The following is a 20,650-nucleotide window of genomic DNA, read 5'->3' on the forward strand; positions in this document are numbered from 1 at the left end:
CTAACTGGCATGAGATGGTACCTTATTGTGGTTTTGATTTGCATTTCTCTAACAACCAGTGATGACGAGATATTTTTTATGTTTTTTGGCCACATAAATGTCTTCTTTTAAGAAGTGTCTATTCATATTGTTAAACCGTTTTTTGATGTTTTTTATTCTTGTAAATTTAAGTTCCTTGTAGATTCTGGATATTAGCCCTTTGTCAAATGGATAGGTTGCAAAAATTTTCTCCCATTCTGTAGGTTGCCTGTTCACTCTGATAATAGTTTCTTTTGCTATACAGAAGCCCTTTAGTTTAATTAGATCCCATTTGTCGATTCTGGATTTTGTTGACATTGCTTTTAGTATTTTAGTCATGAAGTATTTGTCCATGCCCATGTCCTGAATGGTATTGCCTGGGTTTTCTTCTAGGGTTTTTATGGTTTTGAGTTTTACATTTAAGTCTTTAAACCATCTTGAATTAATTTTTGTATAAGATGTAAGGAAGGGGTCCAGTTTCAGTTTTCTGCATATGGCTGGTGTTTTCCCAGCACCATTTATTAAATAGGAAACCCTTTCCCCATTGCTTGCTTTTGTCAGGTTTGTCAAAGATCAGATGGTTGTAGATGTGTAGCGTTATTTCTGAGGCCTCTGTTCTGTTCCATTGGTCTATATATATGTTTTGGCACAAGTACCATGCTGTTTTGGTTACTGTAGCCTTGTAGTATACTTTGAAGTCAGGTAGCATGATGCCTCCAGCTTTGTTCTTTTTGCTTAGGATTGTTTTGGCTATACGGGCCCTTTTTTGGTTTCATGTGAAATTTAAAGTAGTTTTTTCTAATTCTGTGAAGAAAGTCAATGTTAGCTTGATGGAAATAGCATTGAATCTATAAATTACTTTGGGCAGTATGGCCATTTTTAGGATATTGATTCTTCCTATCCATGAGCATGGAATGTTTTTCCATTTGTTTGTGTCCTCTCTTATTTCCTTGAGCAGTGGTTTGTAGTTCTTGAAGAGGTCCTTCACATCCCTTGTAGGTTGTATTCCTAGGTATTTTATTCTCTTTGTAGCAATTGTGAATGGGAGTTCACTCACAATTTGGCTCTCTGTTTGTCTATTATTGGTACATAGGAATGCTTGTGATTTTGGCACATTGATTTTGTATCCTGCAACTTTCCTGAAATTGCTTATCAGCTTAAGGAGTTTTGGGACTGAGACGATGGGGTTTTCTAAATATACAACCATATCATCTGCAAACAGAGACAATTTGACTTCCTCTCTTCCTGTTTGAATATGCTTTATTTCTTTCTCTTGCCTCTTTGCCCTGACCAGAACTTCCAATACTATGTTGAATAGGAGTGGTGAGAGAAGCCATCCTTGTCTTGTGCAAGTTTTCAAAGGGAATGCTTCCAGCTTTTGTCCATTCAGTGTGATATTTGCTGTGGGTTTGTCATAAACAGCTCTTATTATTTTGAGATATGTTCCATCAATACCTAGTTTATTGAGTGTTTTTAGCATGAAGGAGTGTTGAATTTTGTTGAAGGCCTTTTCTGTATCTGTTGAGATAATCATTTGGTTTTTGTCATTGGTTCTGTTTATGTGATGGATTACATTCATTGATTTGCATATGTTGAACCAGCCTTGCATCTCAGGGATGAAGCTGACTTGATCACGGTAGGTAAGCTTTTTAATGTACTGCTCGATTCAGTTTGCCAGTGTTTTATTGGAGATTTTCACATAGATGTTCATCAGAGATATTGGCCTGAAATTTTCATGTTTTTGTTGTGTCTCTGGCAGGGTTTGTTTTCAGAATGATGCTAGCCTCAAAATATGAGTTAGGGAGGAGTCCCTCTTTTTCTACTGTTTGGAATAGTTTCAGAAGGAATGATACCAGCTCCTCTTTGTACCTCTGGTAGAGTTTGACTGTGAGTCCCTCTGGTCCTGGGCTTTTTTTGGTTGGTAGGGTATTAATTACTGCCTCAATTTCAGAACTTGTTGTTGGTCTATTCAGGGATTCAACTTCTTCCTGGTTTAGTCTTGGTAGGGTGAATGTGTCTAGGAATTTATCCATTTCTTCTAGATTTTTTAGTTTATTTGGGTGGAGGGGTTTGTAGTATTCTCTGATGGTAGTTTGCATTTCTATGGGATTAGTGGTGATCTCCCCTTTATCACTTTTTATTGTATCTATTTGATTCTTTTCTATTTTCTTCTTTATTTGCCTGGCTAGCCATCTATCTATTTTGTTAATCTTTTCAAAAAACCGTCTCCTGGATTCATTGATTTTTTTTGAAGGGTTTTTCATATCTCCTTCAGTTCTGTTCCGATCTTAGTTATTTCTTGTCTTCTGCTAGCTTTTGAAATAGTTTGCTCTTGTTTCTCTAATTCTTTTAATTGTGACCTTATCATGTTGGTTTTAGATGTTTCCTACTTTCTCCTGTGGGCATTTAATATTATAAATGTCCCTCTAAGCAGTGCTTTAGTTGTGTCCCAGAGAGTACGGTACATTGCGTCTTTGTTCTTGTTGGTTTCAAATAACTTATTTATTTCTGCCGTAATCTCATTATCTTCCCATGAGTCATTCAGAAGCAGGTTGTTCAGTTTCCAAGTAGTTGTGTGGTTTGGAGTGAGTTTCTTAATCCCGAGTTCTAATTTGATTTCACTGTGGTCTGAGAGACTGTTTGTTATGGTTTTCATTCTTTTGTATTTGCTGATGAGTGTTTTACTTCTAGTTATATCGTTGATTTTAGAAAAAGTGCTATGTGGTGCTGAGGAGACTATATATTCTGTTGATTTGGGGTGGAGAGTTCTGTAGATATCTATTAGGTCTTCCAGGTCAAGAGGTGAGTTCAAGTCCTGAATATCCTTGTTAATTTTCTATCTCGGTGATCTGTCTAATATATACAGTGGAGTGTTAAAGTCTCCCACTATTAATTGTGTGGGAGTCTAAGTCTCTTTGTAGGTCTCTAAGAACTTGCTTTATGAATCTGGGTGCTCCTGTATTGGGTGCATACATATTTAAGATAGTTAGCTCTTCCTGTTGCATGATTCCTTTACTATTATGTAATGGCCTTCTTTGTCTGTTTTGATCTTTGTTGGTTTAAAGTCTGTTTTATCAGAGACTAGGATTGCAACCCTTGTTTGTTGTTGTTGTTGTTGTTGTTGTTTTTGCTTTCCATTAGTTTGGTAAATATCCCTCCATCCCTTTATTTTGAGCCTCTGTGTGTCTTTGCACACAAGATGGATCTCTTGAATACAGCATACTGATGGGTCTTGACTCTATCCAATTGCCAGTGTTTGCCTTTTTATTGGGGCATTTAGCCCATTTACCATTAACCATTTACATTTAAGGTTAATATTGTTATGTGTGATTTTGATTCTGTCATTTTGATGCTAGCTGGTTATTTTGCCTATTAATTGATGCAGCTTCTTCATAGTGTTGATGGTCTTTACATTTTGGGTTGTTTTTGCAGCGGCTGATACCAGTTCCTTTCCATATTCAGTGCTTCTTTCAGAAGCTCTTGTAAAGGCATGCTTGGTGGTGACAAAATTCCTCAGCATTTGGTTGTCTGTAAAGGATTTTATTTCTCCTTCACTTACGAAGCTTAGTGTGGCTGCATATGAAATTCTGCTGCATATGAAAATTTGTATCTTTAAGAATGTTGAATATTGGCCCCACTCTCTTCTGGCTTATAGGGTTTCTGTTGAGAGATCTGCTGTTAGTCTGATGGGCTTCCCTCTGTGGGTAACCTGACCTGTCTCTCCGGCTGCCCTTAACATTTATTCCTTCATTTCAACCTTGGTGAATCTGACAATTATGTGTCTTGGGGTTGCTCTTCTCAAGGAGTATCTTTGTGGTGCTCTCTGTATTTCCTGAATTTGAATGTTGGCCTGCCTTGCTAGACTGGGAAAGTTCTCCTGAATAATATCCTGAAGAATGTTTTCCAACTTGATTCCATTCTCCCCATCACTTTCAGGTACACCTATCAAAAGTAGATTTGGTCTTTTCATATAGTACCATTATTCTTGGAGGTTTTGTTCATTCCTTTTCTGTTTTTTTCTTCTAATCTTGTCTTCATGCTTTATTTCATTAAGTTGATCTTCATTCCCTGATATCCTGTCTTCTGCTTGATCAGTTTGGCTATTGATGAAGTTCTTGTGCTGTGTTTTTTGGCTCCATCAGGTCATTTGTGTTCTTCTCAAAACTTGTTATTCTAGTTAGCAATTCCTCTAACCTTTTATCAAGGTTCTTAGCTTCTTTGCATTAGGTTACAGTATGCTCCATTAGCTTTGAGGAGTTTGTTATTACCCATCTTCTGAAGCCTACTTCTCTCAATTTGTCAAACCCATTCTCCATTCGGTATTGTTCCCTTGCTGGTGATGAGTTGTGATCCTTTGAAGGAGAAGAGCCATTCTGGTTTTGGGAATTTTCAGCCTTATTGAACTGGTTTTTCCTCATTTTTGTGGATTTATCTACCTTTGGTCTTTGCTGTTGGTGACCTTTGGATGGAGTGTTTGCATGATCATCCTCTTTGTTGATGTCGATGTTATTGCTTTCCGTTTGTTAGTTTTACTTCTAACAGTCAGGCCCCTCTTCTGCAGGTCTGCTGGAGTTTTCTGGGAGTTCACTCCAGACCCTGTTTGCATGGTTATCACCAGCAGAGGCTCCAGAACAGCAAAGATTGCTGCCTCGTGCTACTTCTGGAAGCTTCATCCCAGAGGGGCACCTGCCAGATGCTAGCCAGAGCTCTCCTGTATGAAGTGTTTGTCGACCCCTGCTGGGAGGTGTCTCTCCATCAGGAGGCATGGGGGTCAGGGACCCACTTGTGGAGTCAGTCTCTCCCTTAGCAGGAGATCTGCTGCTGTCTTCAGAGCTGGCAGGCAGGAATGTTTAACTCTGCTGAAGCTATGCCCACAACTGCCCCTTCCCCCAGGTACTGTCCCCAGGAGATGGGAGTTTTATCTATAAGCCCCTGACCAGGGCTGCTGGCTTTCTTTCAGAGATGCCCTGCCCAGGGAGGAGGAATCTAGAGAGGCAGTCTGGCTTCAGTGGCTTTGCAGTCCTGTGGTGGGCTCCACCCAGACTGAACTTCCCCGCAGCTTTGTTTACACTGTGTGGAGAAAACTGCCTACTCAAGCCTCATTAATGGCAGATGCCCCTCCCCCCACCAAGCTTGAGTGTCCCAATTCCACTTCAGACTGCTATGCTGGCAGTGAGAATTTCAAGCCAGTGGATCTTAGCTTGCTGGGCTCCACGGGGGTGGGATCTGCCAAGCAAGACCACTTGGCTCCCTAGCTTTAGCCCCCTTTCCAGGGGAGTGAATGGTTCTGTCTTGCTGACATTCCCAGGCACCACTGTGGTATGAAAAAAACTCCTGCAACTAGCTCAGTGTCTGCCCAAATGGCCACTCAGTTTTGTGCTTGAAATCCAGGCCCTTGTGGTGTAGGCACCCAAGGGGATCTCCTGGCCTGTGGATTGTGAAGACCATGGGAAAAGCGTAGTATCTGGGCTGGAGTGCACCACCCCTCATGGCATGGTCCCTCATGGCTTCCCTTGGCTAGGGGAGGGAGTTCCCCAACCCCTTGCACTTCCCAGGTGAGACAATGCTCTACCTTGCTTCTGCTTGCCCTCCATGGGCTGCACCCACTGTCTAACCAGTCCCAGTGAGATGAACTGAGTATCTCAGTTGGAAATGCAGAAATCACCCACTTTCTGCGTTGGTCTTGCTGGGAGCTGCAGACCGGAGCTGTTCCTATTCGGCCATCTTGCCTGGGAATCTGTAATTATATTGTATTGCATATTCTTCCTAGGTTGGAGGGGTGTGTGTGTGTGTGTGTGTGTGAGAGAGAGAGAGAGAAACAGAAACAGAGACAAGGAGACAGAGACAGTGAAACAGAAACAGAGACATCTTCCAGGTTCTGCTTATTAAGCAATATCCCGTGAAGTCACTGAAAAGTGTTATATTCTCCTAATACCTAGTGTTTGCAAATCTGGCAGTTGTCACTGATAATTTAAACAAGATTGGGTGACTTATTCATGTACATACACATCCACAATCAAACTTTAACAGTCAAGTGTACCCTTTTCTAAATAATCACATTTGTAAAATGTGCCATATGGCCCATTTCTTTAAACAATAAATGGTAAATTATTATTTTAGGGAATGAAAGCTAAAAGAAATAATATGTCTAATACAATGAGTCATTTTCTCTATACAACACAACGTTAGCATCGAAAAGGACCTCAGTGATTCCATTTGCCCCGTTTTCAGATGAGGAGATTAAGGCTGGTAGTTACAGTGGTTTTGCTTCATGTCCCATCCCATCGGGGCTGCTATGCAAGCTCTCAGTCTAGTCTTCTTTCGTCTACACTTGGTGACCATCAGCTGTAACAAGTCCTGACTAGACTGGGGCTTTGTTGTTGACTACAATTCAATGCCTTTTTTGCCTGTGCTTGTTCTGACCCTGCTAATCAAGGCTGCAGGGCAGCTGCAGAAAGACACCTGCTATTGGCTTACCCGCTCTTCGCCTTCCCTCTGCTTGGGTGTGAGCATCAGAAAGCCACCTTCCAGTGGATCTTTGTCTTGCTTTTGTCTTGTCTTTGCTTTTTATTCGTCTTTGCTTTTGTCTTCTCAGGACGAATAAGAAATCCTAGACCTCAGATCACTGTTCTTTGCTTCCCAAAAGACAGAACAGCTCAGTCCTGGCTGCCACCTTCTTTCTTTCCTCTTGGTTTAAATGTAATCCCACATGCCCTAGACAAGCCTCCTGATTATTTTTCATCAAACATGAAAATAGCTTACTTTTAACTGCTGGGTGTCAGTGTCTTCTAAAAATTTTGTTCCTAAGAAAGTGATTTTGCAAATCAGTGCTTAAAGTCACTTTTTAACTGCCTCACATAGTTTCATTTCTTTGACAACTCTTTTTAAAGGGGATTGCTCTCTTCTCCTTCTGGTTTCTCAAATCTACTTCTAACCTCAAATAGCAGTCATGCAATGTAGTTTTATAAGATAATATACTAGGACCATCTATCCGATATGAAACCAAGCATAATCATTGCAATTATTTCTAATGAGTTCAGATAATAACAATGCAAATAAGAATATGACATATGTAAATGTTGATTAGCTTTCTGGTTCCTTCATCGAAACTTGCGTTGTGTTGCACAGCCTTTTCTTTGCATTGTCCAGGGGTTTTGTTATTACAAACCATAATATTTAACCAATTTCTTCTACTAATACCTTTTAATATTTATGTTATGTTATAGCTTTTTATTTTTGACATGTATCTAAACCAGAAAAAAAATTCCCTGTACATGATATTCTTAGGCAAAATATAATGTCTGGAGTACCAAGTGAAATAACAGTGGAGAACAGAATGTTGGACAATTTGTGTGGCATGCTTAGCTTAATTTGTTTCTATGGCACAAGCGAAGCTCATTAATTCCATTTATTATTTTAAACCACTTGTTTAATGTTATGGATTTTAAAAATCAGTTGGTGTTAGAATTTTTAATAACAAAGAGAAAAGCCATTGATTATGGAACTCAAATTATCTAAGGTTTACACAAAAGACAAAATCACTTGGCCCTCTGTAAAGTTCTCTTTGTGTTCCTAGGCCCGCAAAGTCTTTAGTCTGAAGTCTCAGAGCTTAAATTGCATTGGCCCTGTTAATCTTTGTCAAAAAGGAAGTTTGGGCAGCAGTTTCAGGGTAGGGTTGAGAAGATAATTCCTGGTCCTGTTTTATTCTTTCCTCATTTGTTCAGTGCTCATGGCCATCTACAACATTCCTTAATTCTATTCTGCCTAACCCTCTTATTTCCACATCTATAAGTATAGTGCTACATAATAATTACAACCTTTAAGAAAATGGAGAGTTTTCATTAAAGGGCCCCTGCAAATCTACAATGCTAGATGACAGATGCTACTAGAAGGCCAGAGTATTAATAGCACCCATGATAACTGTAGTAAGAATATGTCTCATTTTCTTTTAAAGACATAGATATTCTATTTTAATCCTGTAAAACTCAAAGAAAATTTGGGTGTTAACACTTTGAAATACTTCTACCTCCTTAGGGGGAAATCCATACTGAAAGGAGTTAATATCCACATCAGTTCCTAAAGCAAAATGCCTGACACAGACTAACAAAGCTCTTTCTCATCCTGTGGTAGGAACTTAGGGGTGATAACTCACACTGAGAACTTCTGATCTGAAAACACTAAGGAATTTCTGCCATTGGAGGTAGAAAAAAAAGACAAAAATGGTCTTCTCGGGTGAGCTTAACTTTCAAATTTTTCTGAGACTTCCTAAATGTGACAAAAACTCTGCTGTGTGGCAACCTCATGTATCCACAACAGAACTAAGAACCAAAAAACAAATAGATCTCTATCCCAATAGATTTTATAAAATCCATACTCTCAAACTCCTGAGTTTTATTTATAGAAAAGCTCTTTAACCCTTTGTTTAAATCCTATCTACTCTTAATGATACACAGTTCGAATTATCTAAATGAAATAATCTTCAAGCACATTACAGATTAGAAACAGAAAATGAGAAAGGTATAGTAGATATTATGTAAATAAGCAGAAAGAGTGGCAATAATTAAACACACTATCTCTACCTAAAGGAACAGAGATAGAAAACTCATATAAAAATGTAAACTACAGTTTTATGGGAATAGTTAAGGTGAGAGTCTGCAGGCAGTACTGTATTGCTTTACAAAACAGCATTTCATTTATGTTATGATGATTTCAGATTATCAATTTAAAAATTCATTTGTATGAATTAAGAACAGGTACCATTTCCTCCAGATACTTTCCCTTCATCTATCCTGAAATTATTAATTATTGACTTTTATTTAAATAAGATATCTTATTTTCATCTACTGGAAAACTTTTTCTGATAACCATATATATCTTCAGTGTCTATAATTTGAATGGAGAGCCCTTTCAATGTGGCATTTCTGTTTCTTCCATAACCTCACAACGATATGTGGTGGCCCCGCAGTCATCATGGCCTTGTTAATAATTAGGTTGGTATAAACTATATTTTAGAAAGAGTCTTCCAAATTCCTCTCCTTCCAAAATGGCTGGAAGGGCAAAGTGTCAGTAATTCTGCAGACATGCTCCGTGCATGTTCTGAATAAAAGCCATGGTATAGTGAGATGCTATCTCTGGGGAAAAAAAAAAAAAAAGAATAGATTTTCAAGATTGTGGGCACTGACATGAGTTCTCTAAAATTTTCCCCTTTGATAAATTTTCCTTTACCTAGCTGTTGCCAAACTGTCTCTTCTAGAAGAATGCCCTGGTTTTTTTCTGGTTCCAAAGTTACCAAAATCCCAGGAACATTTCACACAAAAGAGAAGCATTTATAGCAAGCATGGGTGTGGCATGTTTTCTCTGTGGGAAGTTGTCATCCTCCACAAGATCTTGCCCACGCTCAAAACAAACTTGCTTCCCATCACATTCTTGGTCTGTCAGCACTCTGTAAAAGGAAATCTCGTCTCCTCTCTGTTGATAGTAGAGCTTATATCAAACTGGGACGTGTTTCTTCTTCATTCATGGACAAGTCTGATTTTCTCTCTGGTGTGTAAAACTGACAATACCCACAAGATACTACCGACTTGGAAGTTTCACTGCAGGTTGCCATCATACCAGCATTTGGCAAACTAGCTCCCTAGGTAAGACAGCATTAGATGACCTCCTTCGAGCCACACTACTTGCCAATATCCACTGGGGGACAAATTATGATCGCTGCTTCCTTCTTTGAAAACACCCCTGCTGAGTAGCTACCGTATGTGAGTCACTGTGCAGGCACTAGAAATATAAAGCAGAAAAAAAAAAAAAAAAAAAAAAAAAAAAAAAGCAGATTCTACCCACAGGGAGCTCCTAGTCCAGTGGTGAAGAGGTGTATATAACCCTCAAGGCCCTGAGAAACTCCCCAGTAGTGCTCTGCACAAGCCAGGCTCTGATAGGAGGTGCCAGTGCTTTTCCAGATTCAGAGCCCCAGCAATCCCAGGATGACGGAAAGCCCATTTGCAACCCTCTTCTGTCTCCCTAAGCATTCAACAAACACTTAGTGAGCATCTGTCTTGTGCAAAAAGCTTGGAGAGTGATAAAAACAAATCAAATTCACGTGTTTAATTTACGGCATTTAGGAGATAAATCCTAGTGTGGATTTCACATGGTCAATGATTTGCTTTCCTTGAGTTTGCCCTCTGCAACCAATACCTTTGGTGCTATGTCCCAGAAGTCCTCCTAGACCGCCCCATTCATCTGAGTAGTTCAGGCTCTGGATGAAGGAACAAATGGACAAAATAAGCCCCCTCTTGTTCAGGACTTGACTAACATTTCAGAACTGCGGTCACCCATTTTAAACAAACCAAAGCACATCTGACAGATCTCTGAATTTGCATTAAAAAGAGCACATCTACAGCTCCTAACAATCAAAAACGACTGTGAACACTGCTTGCTTCAGTGATGCCAACAGACATTTTCTTGTTACATGTGTGGTGATCTGAGAGAGGTGACATTGGACCCAGTTTGACTGGTTAGTGTTTAAATAAAACTTAACAGAACAGGCAACTAAAGGAACTCAGTAAAAGACCAAAAGCAATGCTCAAAGGGAGTGCCTGCGTAACCATGATGTAATTGCAGATTGACATATATCTGGGTTTTTCATTATTGTTTTTAAAAACTAGATATTATTGCTTTATTATTATGTTGATGATGATTATTGAAAGCACGAGAGCAATGTTTAAATGGTGAGAATGACTCTAAGCCTCTTTTTGTTGCTGTGACTGACAGAACTAAAGTGGTTTGCTCTCACATTCACAATACCAACTCTGCCATCTTATGGAAAATACTGGAAGTACCTAGAGCATTTCATTCTATTTCAAAGGCACAGGTTGCTGGTAAGAGGGACAGAAAGACAAGAACATTGTACCTTCTATTTCTACTACATATTTTTAATCTTTAACATTTTTACCAGCAGAAATCATTTAAAAAAAAACAACTCTCAATCTTCAAAGAATTCTTAGATTGCTTGCCAACAAAGATGTCTCGATCTTGACACTGGAATTCAATGTACAAATCTTCAATGGTATTTTGTACTGATATGAATTTCTACTGTCCCATAACACTGTGTAGTGACTTCACTGTATATTAACTTCTTTTCTACAGATGTTTGAGCTACAAGATGAATTAATTGAAAAAGTCAAAGCCTATCAGGAGCTATCCTATATGATGTTGGTAGCTTGTGAAAAAATAAATGTCTTTTTTCTTATACAAACTGATAACAAGACTTGCTTTCACAATTACTTTTTACATTTTTGTGCATATAATACCTGTATATTATAATCATATTTGAAAGTGACCAGAAAGTGTTATTTAATAGAAACTACATACATTTTTTATGTCTCTCTGGACCCTTTGATTCTAAGTAAATTTACAGTAAGTTAGCAGTAATAGACTATTCTTTTCAACTATGAATAAAAATGTACATTGAAGTACAAGATGACTACTGTTTTCAATACATTTTCCTCACTGTATTATATATTTATTGTAGTAAACTTGGAAACCACATGCATTTTGAATGCTCCTGAATTCTTCAGATTTTGGAGGATTACCCACCTATTTCATACACAAATAAAAGTCTTAAGCTACATGACTATAGGAGACCAGCCCATCCCCTAAAAATTTCTGAGCAACGCTGGAGAGGATTTAAATGTTCTGCAAGTGCACCCAGGAGATGCCACTGCCCACTGCAGACAGCTGCTCTGGGCTTCTCCACCAATGCCCCGACTCCAATTACTTCTCACCCCTGCCGCTCACTCCACACTGCCTCTTCCCAAAACAGGTACTCGGCCTCTCTTTTGATTCAGCAAGCAAAGTTGGAACAAACCTTTGTAACTAACAAATGTTACTAAAGATTTGTGGTAAATATACTCCAGAAAAGGAAAGTTTAAAGTAGGTCTCAGGTACCAATGGGTCCAGAGACACTCTGAACCCACCTTCAGAGGCTGGTCTCCACCAGACTCTCTCTTCTTGTTCCCCTGCCTCTATCTTGTTGCTCCAAAGGACATCTGCCCACTTTTGACTTGTTCATTGCCTCTGGGTCAGGTCACCAAAACATCCTCCACCACAGCCTAGCCAGGGAGTAAAATCCCCTTAGCATGAGAATACTGTAATCTCCACAAAGATTATTTAAAATAACACTGTATTCTTTACATTATTTGACAGAATATTTAACATCTGACCTGAGTCATCTGCAATGGGATTCCATCCCAAGATCAGACTTTCCCAAAAACAATGAATGAATTTGTCTTGAACCAACTGCTAGTACCTCGCAGTGCATTCATCACAAAAAAAAGGGGGGGAGGGTGTTAAATTTTGTGGTAACTTTCTGTATTGCTTTTGCAATTTTTCATAGTTCTGCAACTTTATTTAAAAGGAAGCAGGGAGGCTTGTTTTAGTGACATATTCCAGATTCTACTCTTAGAGATGAAAGCACAACAACATAAAAATTCATACATTTTTTTCCATTTCCATTTATCAAAGTCAAAATATAGTCTAGTCTCAGAGTGTCTATCTACTTACAAGCCAAATTTTAAGAAGAAAAGTTTACATTGCTAATATGACTGCCTTTTCCCTTGGATGAGCATTTGAATTCCTATGCCTCGTTGGACAAATGGAAATCATATCGTGTCCGGAATTGGTGGGTTCTCGATCTCGCTGACTTCAAGAATGAAGCCGTAGACCCTCGCGGTGAGTGTTACTGTTCTTAAAGATGGTGTGTCTGGAGTTTGTTCCTTCTGATGTTTGGAGGTGTCCGGAGTTTCCACCTGCTGGTGGGTTCATGGTCTCACTGACTTCAGGAGTGAAGCTGCAGACCTTCGAGGGTGAGTGTTACAGTTCTTAAAGGCGACATGTCTGGAGTTGTTCGTTCCTCCCGGTGGGTTCGTGGGCTCACTGGCTTCAGGAGTGAAGCTGCAGACCTTCGCGGTGAGTGTTACAGTTCATAAAGGTGGCGCGTCCGGAGTAGTTCGTTCCTCCTATCTGCAGTTGTGCATCCCTCCCAGTGGGTTTGTGGTCTCGCTGGCTTCAAGAGTGAAGCTGCAGACCTTCGTGGTGAGTGTTAAGCTCATAAAGGTAGCAGAGATCCAAAGAGTGAGCAGCAGCAAGATTTATTCCAAAGACCAAAAGAACAAAGCTTCCATAGTGTGGAAGGGGACCCAGCAGATTGTAGCTGCTAGCTCAGGTGGACCGCTTTTATTCCCTTATCTGGCCCCACTCACATCCTGCTGATTAGTCTATTTTACAGAGAGTTGATTGGTCCATTTTACAGAGAGTTGTTTGGTCCATTTTACAGAGAGCTTATTGGTCCGTTTTGACAGAGAGCTGATAGGTGCATTTACAGTCCTTTAGCTAAGACAGAAAAGTTGTCCAAGTCCCCACCAGAGTAGCTATACACAGAGTGCTGATTGGTGCATTTACAATCCTTTGGCTAGACAGAAAAGTTCTCCAAGTCCCCACCCATCCCAGAAGCCCAGCTGATTTCACCTGTCACCGGCAGGCCTGGCGGGACTTTGCAGCACCTAGCCCAGGCAGTCTGGCAGCCCAGAGGGAGCTCGTCCCAGACAATCAAGAGGAAAAGAGGGGAAGCGAGAGAGAGACGGAGACCTGCTATCGCGGCTAATGATCCCGTGAAGCGGGAATGGCGGTCCCCGCACGGGATTCAGCCTCCAATCAAGCCCAGCAGTCTCCAGCCGGCTGCGCCAAGTGTGGGGCTTGCCAAGCCCCCGCTCACCTGGAACAGTCACCGGCCGGTGAGTGCCATGCAGCCCCGCCTCCCACCTGCGCCTCTCTCTTCACACTTCCCTGCAAGCAGAGAGAGCCGGCTCTGACCTTGGCCAGCCCCAGAGAGGGGCCCTCATAGCCCAACAGCAGACTGAAGGGCTGGAGCACGGCCAGAGTGGTGCCAAGAGCAAGAGAGGGCTGCTAGCACGCTGTCACCTCTCAATATTGTACAGCAGATACATTTCATAGCAAAAACTTAACTTAAGCGTACCCTAAGAATGACCCTAAGGCTTAAGAAGAATGTGTGTTTGGAGACCTGTGCTAAAGAATCCAGGAGTGGCCAATGCAGAGATTAGTCTCTTATGTATGAGGAACATCTGAGCCCCTAGTCCATCCTGTGGAAGGCAGTCCATGCAGGAGATTGAGGCCCTTTGTTTTGGGTTAAATGAAGGTTGCCAAGTGGAGGTTGCTAGCAGAAGGGTGATAAGTGAAAATGTCATATAAACTGCATGCTTTTTACAACTGGTTGTAGTCCTCTTCTCCAGCCCACTATCACTGGACTGCCCCATATGTAAGTCCCCTCAATAAACTCTGTGTCTCATTCACTGGCTTCAGGTGTCTTATTCAGCCTCTCAAACATGGTGCCCTCCCTACCGAAGTGAATGACATCAGGCATGACACATATTAGATGTTCCTATAATCTAATCATAACTATGATTTAAACTACAGACTAGTATATATTATTTTTCTTCTCTTTCATGTTTTGCCTGTGTCAGAATAAGTTAATCATCTCTTTGCATCTGCAATCCCACTACCACTACATTTATTATGGCACTCTTTATTAGTCTCTTCATGAAGCTTAGACCCTCCCCCATCCCCCAAAACTCTGCTTTTCAGTATTATATTTCTAAAGTAAGAAATGTGAGCCTTGTTTTATCACCCTGCTTAAAATCTTGAAATAGAAGAAAGATTCAGATCCAAATTTCTCACCTTGATATATAAACTCATCCATTATCTGACTCAACATAGATTATTAGCCTTGTCTATTACACACAATGTGTTTCTTTCTTGCTCTTGTCCAAACATTGCCCTTGCTTTTTCATGCTTATATGATTTGGGAGCTCTTCATGTATAATGCTTATATCATCTTGAATGCTAGATATATTTCACATTTTTTAAGACCTAAGTTCAATTACATCCTACTAAAAGTGCACTCAATATGTAATTATTGACTGGGTGTGGTAGTTCATGCCTGTAATCCCAGCTCTTTGGGAGGCCGAGGTGGCTGAATCACTTGAGTTCAGGAGTTTAAGATTAGCCTGGCTAACATGACAAAACCCCATCTCTACTAAAAATACAAAAAAAAAAAAAAAAAAAAAAAATCAGCTGGGTGTGGTGGTGCATACCTGCAATTCTACTTGGGAGGCTGAGGCATGAGAATCACTTGATTCTTGGGAGAATCACAGCTACTTGGGAGGCTGAGACATGAGAATCACTTGAATTCAGGAGGTGGAGTATATTAGGCTGTTTTTACACTGCTAATAAAGACATACCTGAGACTGGGTAATTTATAAAAAATAAGAGGTTTAGCAGACTCACCCAAGGTTCCACATGACTGAGGAGGCCTCACAATTATGACAGAAGGCAAAGGAAGAGCAAAGTCACGTCTTACATAGCAGCTGGGAAGAGAGCATGTCCAGGAGAACTCCCCCTTATGAAACCATCAGATATCATGAGACTTATTCACTATCAGGAGCACAGCACATGAAAAACCTGCCCCCATGATTCAATAACCTCCCACTGGGTCCTTCCTATAACACATGGGAATTATGAGAGCTACAATTCAAGATGAGACTTGGGTGGGCGACACAGCCAAATCGTATCATTCTGCCCTGGTGCCTCCAAAATCTCATGTCCTCACATTTCAAAACACAGTCATGCCTTCCCAACAGTCCCCCAAAGTCTTAACTCATTCCAGCATTAACACAAAATCCCAACTCCAAAGTCTCATATGAGACAACTCAAGTCCCTTCCACCTATGAACCTGTAAAAATCAAAAGCAAGTTAGTTACTTTCTAGATACAATGGGAGTACAGGCATTGGGTAAATACTGCTGTTCCAAATTGGAGAAATTGGCAAAAACCAAAGGGCTATAGGCCCTCTGCAAGTCTAGAATCCAATGGGGCAGTCATTAAACCTTAAATTTCCAAAATGATCTCCTTTGACTAACCATGTCTCACGTCCCGGTCATATTGATGCAAGAAGTGGGCTCCCACAGCCTTGGGCAGCTCCACTTCTGTGGCTTTGCAGGGTACAACCTCCATCCTGGCTGCTTTCATAGGCTGGCAATGAGTGTCTGTGGCTTTTCCAGATGCACTGTGCAATCTGTCAGTGGGTCTGCCATTCTGGGGTCTGGAGGATGGTGGCCCTCTTCTCGCAGATCCACTAGGCAGTGCCTCAGTGGGGACCCTGTGTGGGGGCTGCAACCCCACATTTTTCTTCTCCTCTGCCCTAGCAGAGAGTCTCCATGTGGGCTCTGCCCCTGCAGCACACTTCTGCCTGGACATCCAGGTGTTTCCATACCTGGACATCCAGGTGTTTCAGAGGATCTCTGAAAGCTAGATGGGGGTTCCCAAACCTCAGTTCTTGACTTCTATGCACCCACAGGCTCAATACCCTGTGGAAGCTGCCAAGGCTTGGGACTTGCACCCTCTGAAGCCACAGCCTGAGCTGTACCCTGTCCCCTTTTAGCCAAGGCTGGAGCTGCTGGTAGGCAAGGTGCCAAGTCCCTTGGCTGCACACAGCAGGGGGGCCTGGGGCCCAGCCCAGGAAACCGTTTGTTCCTCCTAGGCCTCTGGGCCTGTGATGGCAGGGGCTGCTATGAAGATCTCTGACATGCCCTGGAGGCATCTTCCTCATTGTCTTGGTGATTAACATTTCAGCTCCTTGGTACTTATGCAAATTTCTGCAGACAGCTTCAATTTCTTCCCAGAAAATGGAGTTTTCTTTTCTATCACATCATTGGGAAGCAAATTTTCCAAACTTTTATGTTCTGCTTCCTCTTGAATGCTTCATTGCTTAGAAATTTCTTCCTCTAGATTCGCTAAATCATCTCTTTCAAGTTCAATGTTCCACAGATCTCTAGGGCAGGGGCAAAATGCCACCAGTCTCTTTACTGGAGTAAAGAATGACCTTTATTCCAGTTCCCAACAAGTTCCTCATCTCCATCTGAGACCGCTTCAGCCTGGATTTTATCATCCATAGCACTATCAGCATTTTGGTCAAAGACATTCAACAAATCTCTAGGAAGTTCCAAACTTTCCCACATCTTCCTTTCTTTTTCTGAGTCTTCCAAACTGTTCCAACCTCTGCCTGTTACCCAGTTCCAAAGTAACTTCCACATTTTTGGGTATCTTTACAGCAGTGCCCCATTACCTGGTACCAATTTACTGTTTTAGTCTGTTCTCACTCTACTAACAAAGACATACCTGAGAGTGGGTAATTTATAAAGAATACCAGGTTTAATGGACTCACAGTTCCATATGGCTGGGGAGACATCATAATCATGACAGAAGGCAAAGGAGCAAAGTCATGTCTTACATGATGGCAGGGAAGAGAGCTTGTGTAGGGGAACTACCCCTTACAAAGTCATCAGATCTCATAAGACTTATTCACTATCACAAGATCAGCACACAAAAGACCCACTCCCATGATTCTGTAACCTCCTACCAGGTCCCTCCCAAAACATGTGGGAATTATGGGAGCTACAATCTAAGATGAGATTTGGGTGGGGACACAGCCAAGCCATATCACAGAGCTTGCAATGAGCTGAGATCATGCCACTGCACTCCAACAGAGGGAGACTCTGTCTCAAAAAAATATTTTTTAATAAAAAGAAAAATATATACATATATAATTATTGAACATTTATTGTGTGGAAGATGTTGGTTCTACTCGGCAGAATTGGTCTTTCTACACCCTAAGAAATTTAGTATTACTTCCATTATTAGACATTGAACCCTAAATACACCTATGACATCATGAATTCTCTGAGTGCTTTGTAAATAGGAATCAAATTAGCTTTTCTGGCAATCACATTACCTTGTTCATTCTCATCAAATAGTTCTAACCTGGAGCCATAAGGTTATCATTCCCCCCAACACACACAAAGGTAACTGTTAAGTAAAAATTCCCCATTTGTGTCTGCTCAATGAATGTTTAGACTTGATTTCAGGCACTTATATTGACTTTTATTAAACTTAATTTTGTTTGATTCAGCAAGTCATTTCAATTGGATAAGATCAATTTAAATGTTGATATTTTAAAAATAAACTTATTTGTTATTCTCAGATTCATTTGATCTGCAAGTATGCAAACATCTTTTTATCCAGATGCTGCAAATCATTGAACAGCACAAGAGTTAGTAAGATATTATCACCAAATTGTCACATCAGTCAGGCCTCATGTGCTTCCTAAGAACTGAGGTGATGCATTACTTTAGATAGAGTGTCATCCTAAACCCCAGATTCAACATCTTCCTAATCTTTCTAGTGCAGTCTAATATATAAATTTTATGAAAAACATAGGTTTTTTTAACCTGCAGTGCTATTTGAGAATGTATATTGATTCCTAAAGATTGGCATTGGTTTTCATAAAATGTTATAAACTATTATCTTAGCATCTTACCAGGAATTTCCACTAAATTCACCAATTTATGATTTGTGAAATCTAATTCTTTTACTTTTTGAAAATTTTCATGTGAATTTCCCATTTTCAGTGTTGTAGCACCTCTCTCTTCCTCTAAGATCCTCCAAACTCACCAAAAGCCATGATCTTATTGTACCAGCAGTTTTATTTATTCAATCCTTCAATGAGTAGTTATTGAACTTCTATAATGTGCCAGGCTCTGGGCTTGGCACTGGAGCTTGCCTTATGCCAAACAGATACAATCGATCCATTCAAAGTGTCCTAATTACACATTGAGGGACCAACTATATCTTTTCTCATTGTAAACTTGGAGCAAAAGCAAATTCATTAAAATAAATTTACATTATAGTACCACAAAAAAAAATGAACAGAACCAGAAAGCATTTTTTACAAAAAATAACAGAACAGTGTCATAGAGGGGAAAAGGATGTGAGATCATGGTGCCCTACCTTCAATAGGGTGGCCAGAAAACACCTCTCTGAAGAAGCAGCATCTGAGCTGAGACCTGAAGAACAAGGAGTCAGTGATGCAGAGAACCTTAGGACATGGCTTCCAATCTGAGAAAACAGTAAGCGCAAAGGCCACGAGATGGGAAAGAGGTGAACAATGTTCAGGAAACTGAGAGGAGCCCTCTGTGGTTGAGCCCAGTAAGTTGAGGAGAGAGGCTTGAGACTGGACAGGTGGGAGGTAGGAGGTAGCTGCATTATTCAGAGCCTTGTAGGTCAAGGCAAGAAGTTGAGGTTTTATTCACTAGGAAACCATGAGAGGGTGTTAGGTTTTAATAGCAGTGGGAATGCCTAATCACCTCAATACTACCTCTTTAGTATAAAATACTAGCAAATACTAGGAACTGCATGTATCTTTAAAAACCAGAATTGTTGGCAAAGAATAAGGGTACTGCACTCTTCCTCTGCTTGAGCAGAAATTAAATTTAATGTCATTCCTCCCAGCTTTTGCCATCTTAATCCTTTGAGAATACAGATACTAATGTAGAGCAAAATATGTGCTTGTTCAGCTCACTGACACATAATAACCTGACATTAGTCAATATGTTGGAAAAGGAAATTTAATCACAAAAGACATTTTTGCTTCCAGATTATGTAGAAATGACTTCATTAAGTTTGCTTTCAGAGTGTTTTACTGAAAAGCTGATGTCTCTTTAATTGATTACATTAAAGAGCTCTAATGAAGACTTACATGAGCTGAAATATCAGCACTAATGGTGCTTGATTCTGTCTTAGTCATTTTGGTGATGAAAAATAAAAGAAGACTGGATATCTCCAGTTAATGCAATCCTTTTAGAGCTCTTTAATTGAACATGTCTTTAAGGGACAAAGTGTCCTGGGGAATAAAAAACAGTTCAAGCAATTTCCTTGAGTTGCAGGCATTGGTACAGAGCAAATATGTTCAGAAAAAAGAGGAGTCAGTAGCCAGAGTCGAGGTGTCACTGAGACCCCTGAGCCCATACCCAGCGTTATTCTCCTCACCACTCCCCTTTCTTCTCTTTTCTTCTTCTTCTTTTCTTTTTTTTTTTCTTTTAGACAGAGTCTTGCTTTGTCATCCAGGCTGCAGTGCAGTGGCACGACCTCAGCACTCTACAACCTACATCTCCTGGGTTTAAGGGACCCTCCTACCTCCTGAGTAGCTGGGATTACAGGCATGCGCCACCACATTCAGCTAATTTTTGTATTTAGTAGAGATGGGCTTTTACCATGTTGGCCAGACTGGTCTCAAACTCCTGACCTCAAGTGATCCACCCACCTCAGCCTCCCAAAGTGCTGGGATTATAGGCATGAGCCACGGCTCCCAGCCACTTCTCTTTTCTTCTTTACCTTTCCTTCCGGTATCTCTGATCTCTCTACATTTGTTATACTTGGGGATGCCCCTCTCTCTGTTACTTTAGTGCCAGTTCTACTATTCATTTACTCCATATTTTTGGATCAGTGAAACTTCCCAGAGCCTGAGTTCTCTTGCCTTTATATAAAGAGAGGCTGACACCTGTCCCATTGGGTTGCTGTGGAAAACAGACAATACAGGACATGACATATTGATAAGTCCCCTCCAAGTGTTAGTGTTCCCTCACCCTCATCCATCCCACCCTTTCAACTTTCCTTTTTCTCCCCTTCCCCCGCCCATGCCATAGGTCAAGTTTTTCATGTAGCCGTAATTC

At 40.6% G+C, this 20,650-nt stretch overlaps 1 protein-coding gene across 1 annotated transcript in view; it reads left to right on the forward strand.

The window, feature by feature from the left end:
* NKAIN3 (sodium/potassium transporting ATPase interacting 3) overlaps window positions 1–20,650 on the forward strand; it is a 731,409-nt gene that overhangs the window by 701,767 nt on the left and 8,992 nt on the right. The window contains exon 6 of the transcript XR_001446689.3: window positions 18,124–19,048. The gene's annotated coding sequence lies outside the window, so the exon portion shown is untranslated. The remainder of the gene's footprint in view (window positions 1–18,123; window positions 19,049–20,650) is intronic.

Source organism: Macaca mulatta, chromosome 8 (genome assembly GCF_049350105.2).
Source record: "Macaca mulatta isolate MMU2019108-1 chromosome 8, T2T-MMU8v2.0, whole genome shotgun sequence".
In the NCBI taxonomy this organism is placed as follows: Eukaryota; Metazoa; Chordata; class Mammalia; order Primates; family Cercopithecidae; genus Macaca; species Macaca mulatta.